Source organism: Micromys minutus (assembly GCF_963924665.1).
Source record: "Micromys minutus genome assembly, chromosome: 3".
Classification (NCBI taxonomy): domain Eukaryota; kingdom Metazoa; phylum Chordata; class Mammalia; order Rodentia; family Muridae; genus Micromys; species Micromys minutus.
Genome location: NC_137972.1, coordinates 41404185 through 41411264, shown reverse-complemented (window position 1 = coordinate 41411264; position 7080 = coordinate 41404185). Strand labels below are relative to the sequence as shown.

The 7080-nt window shown below is 36.3% G+C and overlaps 1 pseudogene across 1 annotated transcript; it reads right to left on the bottom strand.

Moving 5' to 3' along the window:
• Window positions 1-2173: 2173 nt before the first annotated feature.
• On the bottom strand, window positions 2174-2604 carry LOC308418728 (large ribosomal subunit protein uL16-like; annotated as a pseudogene). Its single transcript has one exon. The product of its transcript is annotated as a large ribosomal subunit protein uL16-like (transcript).
• Between the last annotated feature and the right edge of the window lie 4476 nt (window positions 2605-7080).

The following is a 7080-nucleotide window of genomic DNA, read 5'->3' as shown; positions in this document are numbered from 1 at the left end:
CTGGAGGGAAAGATGATTTGAAATTCTAATGTGGTACAGAGAGATAGAGCTATCCAAGATATGTTGGAGTGAATAAGGCTTTCAAATCTGGGCTGGTGAAGGGAGATGAAAAATAAAAGCACATGTTTCTGGCTTTGTTACCATAGGAGAAGGGAAGCATACAGCTGATGTTCTCATTAATATTATGGTTTTGTGGTAAAAGTTCCCTGAAGGCAAGTGGTTTTCACGTGGTCAGTCATGTGCCTGAAGCAGGACCTCAGTCTCACAGATGAGTATTTCAGCATCTTGTGTGTTCCCCCCTTTGAGTCCAACTTCTTAAATGGATTCTGAGTTGGGCATAAATACGTGTTTCAAAAACATCCTTAGCTTCTCTTATCAGATTATGAATTTACTGAGGGTTCATGATAAGCTTGGTTGGAAATCAAGAGGTGCTCGGAGGGTACTGTTTATATAAAACAAGACTATATGCTTAGCAGCAATAAAAGAAGGACTGCCATATATTATTTAATGAGAAAAAAAGTTCTTGAAATAAACTAATAGCAGCTAAGTGTTGCTCTGAATTTTCTGGTTTGGCTTGGTGGTGCTGCTGAACCTAATTAAACTAGAAATCTTTTTCTGGGTCCCCCTAAGTGCCTATGCTATTCAGGAAAAGGAGCTGGAGACTAGGTATATTGGCATGGGAGCTGGAGACTAGGTATATTGGCATGGACCTTATTTATATCTATCTGATGCTTGGCTGGCTGGCAATTGCCAGGAGTGTAGGCAAGGCATGTGTTTTTCATTAACCATCAGTATGTCCTGAGCTTAGTTTTATAATCATAGAAATCCGTAAATTGATCAGTAAGATGCAGGACCTGGGCACTGCCACCTTTAGGGCTGTTGCAATTTAGTTCATAAAAGCAGTTCAAATGGACAGCCTAGATTCAAACCATTACCATGATGACAAGAGACAGAAAGCCACTTTCTAAAGGAAATTCAAAGACTTATTTATAAAATGTTTTGGAATCCTTAGGAAAGCAAGCTGTTAAATGTGGGTTGTGGATGAGCTGAGCCTGAGAGGTAACTGGATATTGTAATATATACAATAATAAAAAAATGAATCTATTGAACTGTGTGTGAACAAAGAACAGAAAACTGGTAATATTATAAATTAATTTGTTTTGTAATATTACTTTTATAATGGAAAATATCTTATTTTAATTTATGTTAAGCATTAATATTGAAAACAAATATGTAAAACAAACATAATGAATGATCAAGTATAAATAACAAAATTAATATGGATTTTATTTGATTAAAATTTTGAAAAAGTGTTTTGATAAGGATGAGCCCAGGTTCAACCTGAAAGATGAGACAGAATTATGATACTGTCACGTGTCTCCCACTATACAGGTGTTTATTGTGATCAATAAAAATAATTGCTGATATGAACATAGTACATCTTTAACTTTTTTTTGTAAAACAGCAAGCAATCCAAGAGTTGAAAAAATAATACAAACACTTTTTGCATTAAAAACAAGGTCATTAACTTTTTCTTAGAAATATTCAGTAAATGTTCAAAATCAAAAGGCCATTTCTCTGGGTCAAATATGTAGAATATAACATTTGGTTCATTTTTATGATTGGAGATAAAATATATTTCTCTTTAAGAGTTCTATACTTAGCATGAACCTCACTCAAATTATGAGCACAAACCACCAAGAGACCAGGCATTTGAAAACTCATAGTTTACAAAGAAAACTGTGGAACACCTTTATCCACTGACCTCATTCTGTGTCTATACATGAGCATCTCTCATTTTTTTGGGGTGGGAGGGGAGGTGGCTTTTACATCTGGTCAGGTCAGTCAGAGACAAATTATTTGACTTCATTTGATTCTGTTTCTTTCTTTTTTTTAAAGCAGACATGATGTGAGATTTATTATTGAACATGATTTGGTAGGGTATAGGAGAGCACTGTGGAAGCCTTCAGGGATGCAGGGCTCTCCACTTGTCCAGGGGACCTCGATTGGGGATATATTCGACACCACAGACATCAGGAATGAGCCGTTTCTCAGCAACCATGTCTTCAAAGTCATCTTCATTAACCTTGGTGAAACCCAACTTTGAGATATGGATCATCTGGCGGCCAGGGAACTTGAATGTGGCTCTACACAGAGCTTCAATCACGTGTTCCTATTCTGCAGCTTGGTATGGAAGGACATGATGACCTGGCCAATGTGAACCCTGGCCACTGTGCCCTGGGGCTACGCAAAGGCTTCACAAATACCTGTCTGGAGCCTGTCAGGCCCGGCACAAGACAACATCATGTTGATACGGATGACAAGAAAAGGGTGGAGCCTTACCCGGATATGAAAGCCATCCTTGCCACAACTGTTTACAATGTATTTGTTGGAGCAAATATGGGCATCCAGTGTTTCAGAAGAGAGTTGTTCATATTCATCTGACACCATGTGGCCACAAAGTGGGAATTCATTCACTTTTGCTTTCTTCTGTCCCAAGTCAAAGATGTGGATCTTAACATCAGGGACACCACAGCAGAAACGAGACTTTGGGTACGGCTTGTTCTTATGATACTGGTAACACCCGGCAGGGCAGCGGCCCATGATGACAATAGGATCTCAAAATTATTTTCCAAAAGTCAGGTGCTTTGCTGGGTCTAGCATGTGAAAAATAAGTTATGTAGTCAGTCAGTCCATTCACTTCCCTAAAAACCAGAAATTCTGAAATACTGTTACTGCTAACTACTATTACTATTCTACAGCTGTGCTATTATTACAACTAACTACTACTGTTACTACTGATACTGATATTACTACTAATAATAATAAAATATAATTTTACACTAGAATGTCATTTGAAGACTTCTTTATTACATGATTGAGAATAAAGAGGCACAAAGTGCTCAGATAAGTACATACTAGCCCTGCTTTGTCTACTCCATGTTGAGAGGGGAAAAGAAAAAACAAAAAAACAGAAGGCCTATGTGGAAGTTGAGGCCTCTTTATGCTTGTGCAGCTGAGTATCTGGTGACTGACCTTGGGCTGCTGTGGTCCTCCACTTATATGAGGAACATCAGTGGTGTTACTGTCCTTAAAGGTGAGATGCCTAGAGCTCACCACACACTGCAGTTGTTCAAAGTCTGAATCAGCAAACACAGAATCCACAGGCTTGTCTTCATTCTACTTCCTATGTCTCATACATATTGTTCTATTGGGAAAGGGGAGCAGGTGTCTGCATATGGAAGGGAATCTGGGATAATACAGCTTGAAATGTAATGAAATTATATTTAAAAAAGACTCTAGAAGGTTTTCTTTGAGTCATTCTTAAAACAAAATTCTTTAGTCACTACTCTCTTAAATCATATTTAGAAATTCTAGAATAAATAATGAATTGTGTTTGGGCACTTCTTATAAATTTCTGGTCTGACATTTTTATTAGTCTCAATAAACCTTATTTAATTTCTTTAATATCTCTCATACACAAAGGCTTCTGTAAGTACACCATAACCCTAAGTTACAAGAACTCCACTATCCAATGATGTGGGTTTACTTTTTATCTTTCTTTATTTTTCTCTGTATCTATTCTATATCACTTATTGAGTGTTCTGGTTTCTCTTTGTGTAGCTAACAATATAAGAATAGAAGATAAATACATGATATGTGATAAGAAGATTGGTAGATGATAGTAATAATATATAGATGATATATGGTAATAAAAATGTATATATATGACAATGGATAAATGGATAAATATAAATGATTATTTCAATGGATAAATGATAGGTAAATGTTAGAAGCAGATAAAAATAAGATAAATGATAGACAGGTAGACACGCACATATTTATTTGTTTCATTTCTTTACAGAAATTTATAAATTTGAAAGTTGGTTTAGTATAAAGAAAGAAGAAACATGGAGATTCTTTCCTTCTTAAGCCAAATTATTGGCACACTCTTCTCAGTTAAGACAGCAAATATGCCATTATCACATAGATTTTCAGTTGTGGTTCTTCTTAGCTCAGGAGTTTGGAAACTTCCCAGGGATGAAGTATGCTCTTAAAGGTCAAACACTATTTGCTTTCAACACACAAAGGAAGCTTATCTCCGTAAAATATTCCCAGACCAACTCAGCACTCAGACAATGATGGACATCTGGAGATAATTATACTGACCAACCAAAGAAATGCCTACTACATACTCAGGCCACAGCGGGTTGGCCCTCAGATACTTTAATGGCCTTCTAGCTCCACAGTAGACCTGGTTTGAATGTCCACTTATATTAATGTCTCTCCCCATTTTTGCTTTGCCTATGTACAATGCCATGATTTTCCCATACAATGTTTTTCTTGGTTTGGGTCTTTCAGGGAGTCCACTCCTAGTAGAAACAAGGGGCACCTGTAAGGGTGAAGGAAGCCTATGCCTCCAATTATTTCTGCCCTGCAGGCACTCTTCCATAAAGGAGCTTACTTTGCCAAGTTCTAGTTATTATTTCTTGAGGCCTTTTATCCCCTTTCCAAGATTCCTCTTGAGACCAAAACTTCTGACAGAAACTGCAACTTTTGTGACACTAGCTATTATAGGAATCTCTCATTATTTTGGTTTCTTTATTTCCTGGCTCTTTACACACTTATAATTGCATGCTCTGCACTTTCCCATTCAGATTAAAGTGGCATCTTGTAAGCAGTTTCCCCATTCCTTTATTTCTGCAGATATTATTAAAAAGAAAATACCCCCCAAAGTACTGGTTGAAAAAAAAGTATCAACATAGTTCCTTCATTTCTAATGTTGCCTTTAATGCTCTGTATTTTCAATTTTTTATTCTCTGAATCCCATAAAACTTTCTAAAGACAATGTGAAGAAAACATTTTTACCTGCTTTCAATGTTCAAACAATGATGTTTTAGAGGACAATTTCTAGTGATGATAACTTGGCTAAGAATTCACATACTGCCTAACCTTTTATTTCTAATCATACTCACTATGAAGCTTCACAAATAAATATGGTTTGCATTTTCCAGGACTTTTCATGATTTCGAAAATGGTTTTCAGTTGTATTTATTGGGAGGATAATTCAGAGTTAACCATATGCAGTCAACTTATTTTGTGCCATGGCCAAAGAAATAAAACAGTCAGAAAACTGCTTTCTAGACAAGCAAGCATAAGTAACCCTAGTAAAAACTAGAGTAGAACATCCACTTGTAATCCAGTGCTGAAACTGCAGGATCACTGGGTATTGCAAGTCAGATGGTCTAGTTGAGTCTGTGAAGTCCATGTCCATTATTAAGAAGGAGATTGATTAAGAAAAATACCCTTTATGGAACTCTTTTCCTATATCTACATGTTTACATACACAAAAGAAACATACACACTTCTGTATGAGTATATATATGTAACCACCATGTCAGTTCTGAGTTCTTCTTATACCTAGAATCTAACCAATCTTAAAAATTATTGTGTAGATCAGGCATATTACAGTTCAACATAAAAACAAATCTGGTAATTTAAAATTAACCACATGAGTCAGCTGACCTGTATAATTTGGAATTCATAGTAACATATGCATGTATTTTCACTCATATATTTGTGCAATCAGAAAATGTAGAAGCAAATAAAATTTTAAAAATTGGTCATCTAAACTATACATATAAAATTTAGAGAACTTATATTGTTTCAAATCAAGTGAAAACAAACATTTTTGAGTTTTTAATAATTAAAGCAAGGAGTTAAAAAGATTTATTTATACTTAACAAATTTATTTATTTTATGACAGATCATTTTTATTACATAGCAGACATATAAACTACCCAGAGACTAGGATGATTATCTTTTCTTTTAAACATAAATTGTAGTTCTTTCTCCAAAACGTACTGAAATGACCTTTCAGATTATCTAGGAACTAGTTTAGGGCAAAGTAGAAATTACTTGAAGTTATTTCTCAGAAGTTAGTCATAGTTCCCTGTAACAAGGGCGATAGCTAGCACCACTGTGAGAACATTGGTTATTACTAAATGGCACCAAAGGAAGAAAAGACCAGCCCTTAAGTGTTGGAATAACCATACCAATCCCCATCCATCCTCTTAGGGTGAGCTAGACTGCCTGCTTGTATGCCTCCACTCTGGGAGAGATACATGCCCCATTTTGTTATGCTAATTGGCCCAGTCACAAGCCTACTCCACACCTGGTCTTCCTGTTTCCAGTTGCCCCTGGCTACAGACTTCACCCTAGGGGGTGACTCTTCTACCCAGCAGCTAGGGAATTTGCACACCTCCTCTGTAATTACCTGAGTTTATATACTGAGACTGGAGTCAGTCTTGAGAGACTTCAGTTCAAGATGGAGTAAAGCATTTCTGGTAACAGGAATAATGGAGTTGTTTCTTTCTTTCAAACCCTTAGACTCTTGCCCAGTTTGGAGTAGCTGTTACTGGTGCGGTCACCACACCTAAGAACTTTCCATTCATGCTTTCAGATTGCAAGGATGGAGTAACTTCTCAAAGTTTTTTGTGGAACCTAAGTTCTTGATTAGAAATATTTTCTGTATGTTCAGCAAATGTAAACAGTGTACTTTTGGGATTGGTGTTTCTTTGAACTGTTGGGTCTGCTTTTAGCAGATAGAATATGGAATTTTACACGTTTCTAAAAACACAGCCTTCATTGGCCAGTTGCCTCACCAATTTATACAAGTGACTCAGGAGGATCTACTAGTATATTTCTTGTCAACTTTGCTTGCACATCAATAAAGGGCAATTTTATTATCCTGTTGAAGTGTTTGTGAGGCAGGAGGGAAAAAGTACCAACTTCAGTTTTGAGGTAAATAAAATACATGACTGTCCGGGATATTACATCAATATACTTGTATGGCCATGACATACTTCACATGTGCCACAACAAACTAAGGGACACACCATCTGTAACACAGAATGGTGTTTTAAGACAACACTATCAAGTTCTGTTTAATCCATGCTCTCCAAGAAGTTCTACATGCAATGAATTATCACTTCATGGTTTTTTAGAATCTTGGGATTATCTCAATAACAAGTATTGGCACATTATACTTCGTAGACATTAATTTCATCTTTGATGGAC